The following is a 14,546-nucleotide window of genomic DNA, read 5'->3' on the forward strand; positions in this document are numbered from 1 at the left end:
TATTGCTCTTGCTCTCATGGTTGAAGCTGAGAACTGGCGTTCATTAAGAAGCCCAGTAAAGCCTTTAGACCAAAGCAAAACCACTTCTTTCTAATGTGTCTGGCCAAAGTAAGATTGGCTTATCCCCGTATGTAATGTATGTCAAATGTTATACTGTTCCCAACAAAGACATCTATATCTCCTTTACTGCTGAATATAAAATGCAATGTCATTCAGTTTTCAAAGACATAGTGGGAATTTGTAAATGAGAAACAGCTGTGTTTTTGCTAATTTATTCTAAAATATTTGCCCAACATCTAAAACTTTATTAGATTGACTATCCCATATACTGGGAGTTAATGCCAAAATTTCTCTGATTTTAGCTATGTTATGGAGATTGCCTAGCATTTCTCTCAGCCATGTTTGATAGTGAATGCTTGAGATTGTATATATAGTTTAAGCTAGATTAGGTTCTTTGTAGTCATGGCTAAGCACTTGTTCTACAAATAAAATATTTCATGCCTTCATCCTCATATCTACATTGTCCCAAACACAGAACACTTCATACTCCTTAATGATTTTCTTACTACAGATTAAGTTAGAATTACAAATGCCTGTTCCTACAAACACAGGATCATTATAATCATAATACAATATTCTAAGTACACTAGATTCAAGGTGATGAACAAGGAGCTCAACTTTTTCCCATTAAGAGCAGGTTTGGAAGTACCAGTTATATAAGTTTGGATGAGATATTCTTTCAGTGAAACTAGTCTCTAGGCTAGCACAGGAAATGTCTCTAGCCCTTTCATCATCACATGTATAACTCCTGTGAAAGTTCCCCATATCCAGGAGATACTATCATTAGATCTGTGATGAAGAAAGCGGCATAATCAACATTTAGAATATTTAAATTATTTTGAAAATGGATACAAATGGGCAACTTTTCCTCAGGCATTGATGGGAAATCTTCTCTGTTATAAAATGAAATTTTTCCAGACCTGCATGGTAAGACCATTAATCAGATCAGGGATTTTTCATTGAAATGTATGGATGATCTCCATAGTTACTATTGAACAGCTTTCTGTAACAGAAAAAAATTTCCAGCAAATTTACTGGATTTACGGAATCGTTAGTTTCCTGTAACTGTGAAAAGAAAGGTTTTATAACACTTCATTAAAATTGGCAATTATACAGCAAAATATACTGTTCTTGAATGCCCTGTGCATGGGTGGCTAATGGGAGTGAAGAAGTAAGCCTCACAAGACTATCTATTATTATTACATACATCCATTTTCTTCTGTGGGCAATTGATTTCATGCATATATAATACAGTCTATGAGTTCATAGATAATATAAGCCATTTCAGTCTGGGTTCTATGCAAATTTTGGCCAGTTCATATTATTTATTTATTTATTTATTTATTTATTATTATTTTTTTAAATTTATCTTTGGCTGCGTTGGGTCTTTGTTGCTGCGTGCGGGCTTTCTGTAGTTTACGCGAGCAGGGGCTACTCTTTGTTCTGTTGCACGGGCTTCTCACTGAAGTCGCTTCTTTTGTTGCGGAGCACGGGCTCCAGTAGCTGTGGCTCGCAGGCTCTAGAGCGCAGGTTCAGTAGTTGCGGCGCACGGGCTTAGTTGCTCTCTGGCATGTGGGATCCTCCCGGGCCAGGGCTCGAACCCATGTCCTCTGCATTGGCAGGCGGATTCTTAATCACTGTGCCACCAGGGAAGCCCCAGTTCATATTTTTAAATTACATTTTAGAATTACAGTGCCCCAGATTACTCTGGGTGATTCAGGGAACATATGGAACCTCTAAGGCTTAAAGTCTCCTTTAAAATCTGATTAGCAAAGAGCAAACCATCAGCATTAATGGATAAAAGATTCTGAAAGTAGCAAAATGCATATATGTATCCTATAGTATTTGTTATTCTTTGCATATGACCAGGCTTTTGTGTATCCTGAAAACAGTGCAAATATAAAAGTTATTCAAATGAATAATATACCCTCATATGGCTAAAATCAACTTTCAAATTTCTTCACCATGCCATTCTGCCGTTTTTTTCAGTTTACGTCAAATAGACAGAAAATAAAATGCACAGTTCTTAAGTGATTGATTTTATGGGGTTTGAAAATTGAATACACCTCTCTACCCCCCTATTATGGAATGAATTATGATCCCAACCACCCTTCAAAATCCTAGTTTCAAGTTCTAATACCAAATGTGACTGTATTTGGAGATAGAGCCTTTAAAAAGGTAATAAGGTTAAATGAGGTCACAGGGTGGGGCTCTAATCCAAAAGGACAGGGGTCTTTATAAACAGAAAAAGAGACAGTAAGAGTGCACAGAGAAAAAGTCATGTGAGGGTGACCATCTGTAAGCCAAGGAGAGAGGCCTCAGGGGAAACACAAACTGCTGGCACCTTGATCTTGGAATTGTAGACTCTAGAACTGTGAGAAAATAAATTTCTGCTGTTTAAACCATCCAGTGTGTGTTGTTTTATTATGGCAGCCCCAGCCTACAAATACACCCCCTCAGAGATCAATTTATATATCCAGGACATTGCCTTCTTGCCCCTTTAGAGTAAATTTCTCCCTAGCCTCATTTCCTCTTCCTCCCACCAAATGCTATATGATTTCTATTGCCACAACTTAGTGTTGACTGTATATGGATTCCATATGAATGGAATCCTATGGTTTGTAATTCTTGGTCTGGCTTTTTTTTTTTTTCTTAATGTTTGAGATTTATTAATTTTGTTGTGTGTATCAGTGCTTTGTTCCTCTGTCACAAACTGCCTCAGGAAATGTAGATTGCCATTTGATATCTAATTTTTAGACCTGTAAAATAAGGAGGTAGATGTAGGTATCTATTGAACGGTAAACTTCTATATGAATTTTTGGAATTCTAAAGGCATTGCCATTATCCACTTCGCTTCCTTTTGCTTTTGATGTCATCAATCACAGAGGAACTTGACACACTTTGAAAAAAGATGAGGACCTAGAGGGCTGGAAGAGTGTTTCAGATGGAAGGATACAATCTTAAATTCAGTTTAGAAAATGACTTTTGTTTATAAGTGAAATAAGCAGTAGAATTTAAAATTGGACTGCAGGCAGAAATACATTACAATGGGTAACTGTTAAATTATTAACTATGATTTGCTAGTGAATTAATTCATGCTATATATAAATTTGAGAAGAAAATAGCTATATACTAAAACTACAAAATATACTTTTAATTAAAATAATAATAAGGAAATAGAAGAGAAACTTGGTGTGGTGGAAGTTCTACACATATTATATATAAAATATAGTCCATGTGAACATAAGTCATCAATATAATAATACACAATTATAATGCAATAATAATAGAAAGAAAATAACTCAATTCTATCTAGAGCCCCAAGGATCACTCCTAGTATACGATTTCTTAAACATTTTTTAATGTATAACAATTTGGATGATTCCTCAAAATATTTTTGAACTTATATACTAACAAGGTTTATTAACAATTACAAGTAGATAATGAAATAGATAGGAATATATAAAGGTAGAGAGAAAGATGAATAGTAATTTTAATGACCTAAGGATTTCAATAAAACATACCTTATTCATATTTATAATATTAATCTTGATTAATACCTAATAAATGTGGAGATGAAAAGGCAGTGAAAATATTGAAGAAATAAAAATAAATTATTAGAGAATTTAGTCTTACAAAATAAAGTCATATTAGTTTTCATTGTATCTAAAATACTGTTTTGAATTGGTTTAAAAATTGTTTTCATATGTATTTGCAGTTGTTATTTATTTTCATCATTAAAGCATTATTAATTCCATACTTTCTATTAGTGTGGATTTAATTTTAATTTTTCTAAAATAAAGCATTAGAAACAAAATTTTTAAAGAAAAAGATCTACAATAAAATTTTTTTCACACTTAATTGTCTCACATTAACATTTTCCCATATGTTTATATCTTTGTTCTTCAATATAATCCAGAAAATCTGCATCTGGAAGGTGATAATTCCCAGATCCACATTTCAAAGCAAAGCAAATTAAGGTGCTAATTACAGAAATCTAGTCTCAGTTATCACCATATATTTAGAAATGCAAACATCATATGAAGAGCAAATATCACTAGATTTCATTTAGGAATAAAAACATTCTAGAATTCTCTTTATTTTTATCTACTTGTCCTGAGATCCCCTGGGAAAAGATCATTAGGCAAGAGTGTTTTTGTGCTTCTAACTTACTAAAGTGCACATTAATGAAGTATAAGAGAAATAAAGTATGGAAGGAGAGAGAGCACTACATGAATTCATTACTGATCTGATCGTAGCTAAGTTCATCTGATGGCTTGATCTGGAGGTACTGTGCTTTGGAAGCCACATATCCTCCTTATCAAGAGTATTCTGCAAAGGGAAGTGGGAGAAAGAATTTATTCACCTGCCTATTTCTCCCATTGTTCAAAGCTTTTCCTCACGGGGGTAACCCCTCTGAACTTCTGCATTGTTGCAAGTGTGGGTGGGTGCTGAGACTTACAACACTGAGGTCAGCAGGGAGGGTTAGGGGCATGAGGTGAGGGGTGATAAGGTTGCACATGTGTTAGGCTGTGGGTATAGGACACACAGAATTGACTGCTATGCTGGCAGCTGGACTAAGAGACAAAGGTGACCCAAAGGATCTGAAATGTTGCAAAGGAAGGACCTGTAAATTAAATATATATGTGTGTGTGTATATATATATTTTTTAATTTGTATTATTTCTTCATAATATAATGGGTGTCTTCTTTTATAGGAACACTCTTGATTGCAAAGAATTTGGATAAAATTACTATTTTGTTGATAAAATGGGACAGCATACAAATTTTATAACACATTAAATCCAAATACTAAGACTTCCAGATTCTGCTTCAACATACAAAGAGTTTGGAAGCTCTTGCTCCCATTCTCATAACAACAAAAATAGCAATCATATTAAAAATCAACAACTCTTCTTAGATCCATTAGAGAATTGAAGTCACCTAGCAAACTACTATCCTGAAAACTGGAGAGAAAGGCAGACACAAAGAATCACAGCTCACTGGGCAGTAGAAAACCAGAGCAGAAACTTACCCTGTGTCCAGTACCCATAGGAACACTTAAATATATAATTGACAAATTGTCAGATGCTCAGTGTGGATCTCAAACTCTCAGTTTGAGAGTAAAAATCTCCACCAGTGGCACTCAGTCTCAGGGGGATCCCTGCTTTCATGAATTTTATCTCTAAGAGCCTCACGATGTTATCATGCTGAAGACTGGAGAAAAAACCTTCATGCTTGCCAAAGAGAGTGGGGAAAGGTAACCATTTTGAAATAAACATGGAACTTTCTGTTCTTCAGCTTCCCTTAAGGAAAACTACTTCACCAAAGCCTAGCTACTGTAGGAGAAAATAAATACCTAAGTCTAGCCCCCTCTAGTCTTCCTGTATCACCTACATTGGAGATGGAGACAGAGAAGCACTTATGAAGATCACAGCCCAGGCACGCAGTCCCACTGAAATATTGAGACCTAATTATAGGATGATAGAACACTTCCCTCTAATCAACTCTCACCACAACACCAACAGGGCTCCTGCAAAATAACAGAGGATTACAGTTGAAAGAACAATAAGGCTCAGATTATATTTAAGAAGAAATTCTGAAATTCAAAGAAAACAGGAGAAACAAACAAACAAAAAGAACAACAGAGGAAATTGAAGCCTCAGACAGCTATAGCTACAGAACACAGTAAAAACAGTGTACCTCCTAGGCAGATCCCTGTAAACTCTCACATTAAGGCCTATTTACCTTCATTATTAGTATTAATACATCATGTCTGGCCTGCAACAAAAAAATTACAAGGCATGCTAAAAGGCAAAAAAAAAAAAAAGTCTCTGAAGAGAAAAAGTAAGCAACACAACAAGACTCAGATATGACATAAATTTTGGACTGACTGCACCAGTAATTTAAAATAACAATTGATATTATCAAAAGCTTTTTCTACATCTATTGAGATGATCATATGGTTTTTATTCTTCAGTTTGTTAATGTGATGTATCATACTGATTGATAGGTGGATATTGAAAAATCCTTAACCTACTGTATAGCACAGAAAACTATACTCAATATTTTGTAATAACCTATAAGGGAAAAGAATCTGAAAAAATAGATATATATGTATCTATAAATGAATCACTCTGCTGTACACCTGAAACTAACACAACATTGTAAATCAACTATACTTCAATAAAAAAAATCTACTATCTTAACCAAAAATAAATAAATAAATAAAATAAAAAATAAAATAACAATGTATAATATGCTAAGGAATCTAATGGAAAATGTGAACAACATACAAGAACAGATGGGTAATATAAACAGGCAGATTGAAACTCTAAAAAGGAATCAAAAGGAAGTGCTAAAAATTAAAAAACAATGTAAGAGAAGTAAAGAATGCCCTTGATAGGCTTACCAGTGGAATGGACATGTCTGAGGAAAGAATCAGTGGGCTTGAAGATATATCAAAAGAAACTTACCAAACTGAAATTTAAAGAGAAAAGAAAGAATGACAAAAGTAATGGAAGAGAACATCCAAGATATGTGAGATAATTACAAATGGTGTAATATATGAGTAATCTGAAAACAAAAGGAGAAGAGAGAAAAAATCTGAAGAAATATTTTAAGAAATAATTGCTGAGATTTTCCCATAATTAATGACAGAAACCAAATCACAAATCCAAGAAAAACAGAGAACTGAAACAGAACAATTTCAAAAAAATCTACACATAGTAGTATCATATCCAATCTGAAGAAAACCAAAGTCAAAAGCAAATCTTGAAAGAAGTCAGAGTAAAAGAGCAAAACAAGACAAAACAACAAAAAAGTACCTAACCAAGAAAGAAGCAAGAATAAGAATTTAATCACTGTCCTTGTCAGAAAACTTGCAAGCAAGAAGAGATTAAAATGAAATATTTAAACTGTTGAAAGAAAAACCCATCAACCTAGAAATCTGAATCTAGTGAAATAATCCTCTAAAATAAAGCATATTAAAAAAAAAAAACTTTGTTATGGAAAGAATCGTTTCCCCAAAATTCACGCACTGAAGACCTAATCTCCAATGTGACAGTATTTGTGTCTAGGACGCAATTAGGTTTAGATAAGGTCACATGGATAGGGCCCCCATAATGGGATTAGTGCCCTTAATCAGAAGATACTAGAATACTTGCTTCCTGTCTTTCTCTCTCTCCACCCACACGCACCCAGGAAAGGCAACATAATGACAGAGCAAGAAGTCAGATATCTGCAACTCAAGGAGAGAGTCTTCACCAGATGCCAATCTTGCAGGTACCTGGACCTTGGACTTCTTGTCTCCAAAACTGTGAGAAATGTATTTCTGTTGTTTAAGCCACCCAGTCTATGATATTTTGTTATGATAGCTTGAGCAGACTAATACACACTTCCTTCAGCAAGCAAAAACAAAGGGCTTATTGCCAATAGCTCTGCCTTGGAAGAAATATTAAAAATGGTTTCACAGAGAAAAGAAAAATGATATAGGTCAGAAACTAAAATCTACATAAACAAGGGAAGACTAATAGGGAAGGAATAAATAATGGTAAATTTAAATCTTTTATTTTCCCTATTCTTAGTTGATTGTATATATTATATAACTGTGCTCAGTATTACTAATCGTCAAGGAAATGCAAATCAAAACCGCAGAGAGATGTCACATTACACACGTTAGGATGGCTACTATCAAAAACAAAAACAAAAGATAAGTGTTGTGGAGAAAATAGAACCCTGTACACTGTTGGTGGGAATATAAAATGGTACAATCACTGCAGAAAAGAGTATGGAGGTTCATCAAAAAATATGATCTAGCAAACCCACATTTGCGAATGTATTCAAAAGAATTAAAATAGGATCTCAAAGAGATATCTTCATTCCCATATTCATTGCAGAATTTTCACAAGAGCCAAAATATAAAAGTAACCTAAATGTCAACTGACATATGAGTGGATAAAAAAAATGTGGTATATACATACAGTAAAATATTGTTCAGCCTTCAGAAGTAACGAAGTCCTGCCATTTGCAACAATATGGATCAATCTGGTGAATTTTATGCTACGTGAAATAAGCCAGACACAGAAGGACCAACACTGTATATGACTTATATGATGAATCTGAAATAGTCAAACTCACAGAAGCAGAGAGTGAATGGGAGTTGCCAAGAATTAGAGAAAAGGGGAAATGTGGAGGGATTAATGAAGCAAGATAAGTCCTAGAGATCTACTGTACAGCATAGTGCCTATAGTTAACTATACTATATTATATACATAAACATTTGCTAAGAGGGTCAATCTTATATTAAGTGTTCTTGTCACTCACAGACACACAATGATGAAAAAAGAGGAAACTTTTAGAGGTGATGAATATGTTTATGGCATAGATTATGGTCATAACTTCATGGATGTATATTTATCTACAAATTCATCAAGTTGTATACATCCAATATGAACAGCTTTTGCTATGTCAATCATACCTCAATAAAGTGCTTTTAAAAGAAAAAAGAAAATCAGTTAGTCATATCAACAGACTAAAGAAGAACGATCATGTGATTATTTTAACTGACACAGGAAAAAAAATTTAACAAAATCCAATTACCATTCATGATAAAAACTCAACAAACTAGGAATAAAGGGAAACTTCCTCAACTTAATTAAAGATATCTACCTAAAATCCTACAGACATCATACTCAATAGTGAGAAACTAGTTGATTTCTTACTAATACTGGGAATAGGCAAGCATTTCCCTATCTACTCCTCTATTGAACATTATATTGGAAACACTAGTTAGTGAAATAAGGAAATAAAGGAATACAGATTGGCAAGGAAAAAATAAAACTGTGTTCAAAGATGACATGCTTGTCTCTATAGGATTATAGAATAATACTCTGAAATTTAAAATAATACTTATGAGGCCATTTTAATATCAATAAGTGATTGAATAAATTAAAATGATGGAGAACAGACAAATCTCTCATGCAGAAGATACTTAATAAATTTTGTAGATACTCTATCTTAAAAGAAAGGAAGCATAATGCCTCCTTGAATTTGGGCTGTGCCTGTCGACTTTTTCCCACAGACTACAGTTTAAAAAGGGAAGAAAAAATGTGTAACATGACTATGAAGAAACCTGGCAAAAACTACTTCAGCCACATTATCAGCTCAATATCAATCATCTTAACTCATGTAGATAGTATGTACTCTTGTATAATATGATGAAAATAGCAGTTTACCTGTGTGATCTCTTCTCCAAAACACTATAACTCTAGCCTAATCATGAGAAAAAGCTCAGACAATATTAACGCAATTTCATTAAAATTTTATCTTTTATTCTTTTCATAAAGGAGTATAAAGAAATATATAAAAAGTATAAAACTAAGGAGAATACATTATGGTTAATGACTAGCTAAATATAGTATTTTCAGATATTCAATTTAACTATCTTTACTTAAATTCAATAGCAGAACTCTAAATTGAATCTAACGCAGTGTGTGATATTCACTCCAATTCATTTATAAATAGAAAACATTAAACGGTTGAAATCAAGTAAAACAATTTTGACAGGTCTTCATGAAGTTTTTGTCAGCTTTCATTTCAATGCATTTAAACTTAGAATAGCAAAAGAAACTGTAAATCCAAGTGAAATTTTATAATCATAACTGGCATGAATACCAATGTGAAGGAGATGATAAACTCTTAACTCATGCCCAAATAGGCCCATTTAAGAGCACACAATGTGCACCCACACAGTATGAAATTGAATGATAGGTCCCTTGAGAATCAGGCTATTACATGGTGAGTGAATTATTTAAAATATTTTCATTAACATTTTGTGTTTTGATAATGTTCTAAGCACACATTTGGTCATCACAAATGGAAAAACTATCAATATATTTGTGATACAGCATTTTATTTTTTTAAGAACAAAGTAAATTCCTTAAGATTAAAAGGAAAAAGAAAGGGGAGAACTTGGTAATGAGATCCTTTATATTGCTTAAGGAAACTATCATCAGCAATTAGAAGAGTGCCTGCTCAGTACAAATCTTTCAGCAAAAATATCTGAGTAATAAAGAAGTCTTATCTTGTATAATCACTCCTCTTTTTTATCCTTCTTTTGAAAAAAAATATATTTTCCATGTGGAAATTTAAAAAGGTAGGTTTTTGAGGAGCTAAAATTTATGAAATATGTTCTTTTAACAGAGGCTCTGAATAAACAAAAGCTCAAATTCCAAAATCTAGCTAAACTGAGCAAGGGGTTGGTGGGGGGGAGAAAAAACAAAGAGAAAGAGGAATAAATTACAAATTTCAAAATTGAAAGAGGGACCATCTCTACAGGTCCTGCGGACACTAACAGAATAATAAGATAACATTATGAATAATTTTATTCCAATAAATTCAACCGTTGAAATGGTGTTATGGGTTGAACTGTGTCCCACCAAAATTCATATGTTGAAATCCTAATCCCTAGTACCTGAGAATGTGACCTTATTTGAAAGGAGGGTCATCTAGATGTAATTAGTTATGATGGAGTTACACTGGAATGGCGTGGGCCCTTAATCCAATATACTGGTGTCCTTATAAAAGAATGTCATGTGATAAGAAAGAGTTGTGTACAGAGGAAAAATGATGTAAAGACACAGAGAGAAGTTCCAGCACTAGTTATGGTTACCTACAAGACAAGGAGGGAGGCCTGGAACAGATCTTCCCCCACAGCTCTCTAAGGAATCAACACTGCCAACACCTTGATCTTGGACCTGTAGTCCCCAGAAGAGTAAAAGAAGAAATTGCTGTTGTCTAAGCCACCCAGATGTGATACTTTGTTATAGCAGTCCTAGCAAACTAATACAGATAGACAGATGAAACAGAGTCTTTTTTTTCTTTCTTTCTTTTTTTTTTTGGCTGCACCATGTGGCATGCAGGATCTTAGTTTCCCAACCAGGGATTGAACCTGTGCCCCCCACAGTGGAAGCATGGAGTCTTAACCACTGGACCACAGACTCATTTCTTGAAAGACACAAGTTACCAAAACTGGGAAGAAGAAACACAAAAAATTAAACAGGGCAATATTAATTTAAAAATTTAATTTAGAATTAAGATGTTTCTATAAAGAGACTCAAATACCAAGAGCAGATGCTTCCTAATGAATCCTGTTATTTAAGGAAAAAATAATACCAAAGTTACATATTCTCTTCCAGCAAATAGAGAGAACACTTCCAACTCATGTTGTGATGACAGTGTTACACTGATGCCAAAAGCAGAATAGGAGATCATCAGAAAAGAGAAATGTGGAGGAATATCTCTCATGCACATGGAGAGAAAATCCTTAACAAATTTTTAGGAAATCAAATCCAACAATGTTTTTAAAAGATAATAATCATGAAGGGAGTTTAAGGTTGGTTTAATGTCTGAAGTGAACAACTTCAAAGAAAAGAAGTAATACATAAACAGAAATGTGTGAAAGAGAAAAAAAAAACTATAGTAGGGGAAATTAAAGTCAAAAGCAGATTCCTTGAAAGGGAAGAGATCTTTACAAGTTTATAAAATTGATAAAGTATTTGCAAAACATAAAAAATTAAAAAGGAAATATTACCAATATTAACAATAAAATATTGGACTTTACTACAAACATTAAAAAATTATTGAATGAATAGTAGAGACAATTTTGAGACAATATATTTGAAGATTTAGATACTTTGAATCAATTACTTGATATAACCTCAGTTAAATTACCACATAAGTAGAAAATATAAAATACAGGTAATTCTATATTTTTAAAACAAATATAATTGATATGAATATAGGAGAGAAAGAAGTAAAACTGCCTCTATTTAAAGGTGACATGGTTGCCTAAGTAGAAAATCTAAAGAATGTACAAATAACTGAATGGATAAGTAGATTTTACAATGTTATCAGCTCTGAAATCATAAAATCATAGGAATAAATCTACTAAAATATTCACAAGACATTGAAAACTATAAAATACTGATATTTTCATGTACCAGAAAACTCAATATTTTATATAAAACTTACAAATTGATCTATAGTTTCCAAGCAATCACTATTAAACTCCCAGAGGTGTTGTGTGTATACATATTTTTGTCTTTGTGTGTGTGTGTGTGTAAATTAATAAGCTGAACCATAACTGTATATGACAATGCAGAGACAAAGCATAGCCAAGATTATCTTAAGAAGAATAAATCTGCAGGATTTTACCACTAAATTTTAACATCTGTTCTATAACAGATATTAATAATGTGCTATTAGCATAAGGATAGGCAAATAGGTTGATGAACAGATACAGAAACAGATTCACATATATCAGATTACTTATGTTTTCAATAGCTTTATTGAGGTAAAATAGATAAAAAAACGGACACATTTAATGTATACAATTTGATGAGTATGCATACATCTATAATACCATCATATAATCAAGGTAATAAACATATCACCTCCAAAATTTCCTTGAGCTCCTTTGTTTTCTTTTTATGGTAAGAACACAACATGTGGTGTACCCTCTTCAATTCTTAAGTGTACAATACTGAATTGTTAACCATATGCACTACAACGTATAGAGACCTTTTGAACTTATTCACCTTGTATAACTGAAAATTTATACCCATTGAACAGCAAGTCCCCTTTTTCCCATTCCCCTTACCCTGGCAATCCCCATTCTATTATCTGTTTTTGTAAGTTTGACTATTTTAGACGCTTCATGTAAGAGGAATCATGCAGTATTTGTCCTTTTGTGAGTGACTGATTTCACTTAGCCTATCTTCCAAGTTGTTGCAAATGGTATCATTTCTTTCTTTTTCAAGGTTGAATAATATTCTATTGTTCGTTTATACCACATTTTCTCTATCCATTCAACTGTCCATGAATATTTCAGTTGTTTCCATTTTCACTAGGTATTGTGAATAGTGCTGCAATGAATATGGAGATGCAGCTATCACTTCAAGATTCTTATTTCAGTTATTTTGAATATATACCCAGATGTGGGAATGTTGGATCATATGGTAGTTCTGTTTTTAATTTTTTGAGGGACCTCCATATTGTTTTTCATAATAGCTGTACCATTTTACATTCCTACCAACAGTACACAAGAGTTCCAATTTCTCCACATTCTCACCAACACTTATCCTTTTTTTTTTTTTCATAATAGTCATCCAAATAGGTGTGATGTGATATCTCACTGTGGTTTTGACTTGTATTTCCTTGATGATTAATGGATGTTGAACACCTTTTCATTTATCTGTTAGACATTTGTATGTCTTCTTTGGAGAAGTGTTTATTCATTTCCTTTGTCCATCTTTTTCCAGTTTTATTGAAAAATAACTGACATACATCACAAATAATGTCTTTTACCCATGTTGTAATCAGGTTATTTGTTTTTTTGCTATTAAGTTTTAGTAATTATATATTTTGGATTTTAACTACCTATCATATATACAGATATGATACCAAAAGCACAGGCAACAAAAGCAAAAATAGACACGTAGGACATCAAACTAAAAAAACTTCTGCTCAGCAAAGGAAACCATCAGGAGTATAGAACAGCAGCCTATGGAGTAGGAAGAAATATTTGCAAACCATATATTTGATAAAGAATTAATATCTAAAATATATAAAGGTCACTAAATTTATGGCAAAGGTGCCACTGTAATTCATGACAGACAAAGGAATGATTTCAATAAGTGATGGTAATTTCCTAATCCTCTTTGCTTGCAAGATTGTCATGTGCCATAATTTTTGTATTCTTACAAAGTACTTTCCAGCTTCTTAATGACTAGATTACCTATTGAATGCTCATTTAATTTTTCTTCCTATTTCTCTCTTTTGTTCTCTTTCCCATTTACTTTCTTTTGCATCTCTTTGTATACCTTTCCCCCTAGAGTTTATATTCTTATTTTTATATTTTCAATTTAAAAAAAAAATGTGCTCAATTAGTAGTCCACTGCCACCTATAAGCATTTCTTGGACCTATTATTGGTTTTTTGGGAGAGCTAAAAATGATTGATCCCAATATAGAATTATTTTATGGAACTATTCACTGTGTTCTTTAAAAACCTGAATTAAAATATATATATGAACACTGAAAAAAATCATGTGATTTTATCTGTTATAAATATATTAATTTAAGTTGAAATGATTTTACTTTCTTACACCATGTTTCTCAGTCAGCAAATTCCTTCTTTTGCAATCCACATGATGTTCATGTATGTTTTTTTTCTCCATGGAAAAAAACAGGCGATACATACCTAAGTGGTGTTTGATAATATCAGTACCTATTAACATAGCCTATAATAAATCCTTGGCCTTGATAAAAAGTCATTTTTAAAGCCTGAGACTTTGAGATTTGATCCAAGCAAGATTTTAAGTACAATTTAATCCTATATATGATAATTCATATAATTACATATTACACAATAAATTATTGCTTTTTATTTTTCCTAGCAATCATTTTAAATAAATAAATTTCAATAA

This window comes from Balaenoptera ricei, chromosome 9 (assembly GCF_028023285.1).
Source record: "Balaenoptera ricei isolate mBalRic1 chromosome 9, mBalRic1.hap2, whole genome shotgun sequence".
Classification (NCBI taxonomy): Eukaryota; Metazoa; Chordata; class Mammalia; order Artiodactyla; family Balaenopteridae; genus Balaenoptera; species Balaenoptera ricei.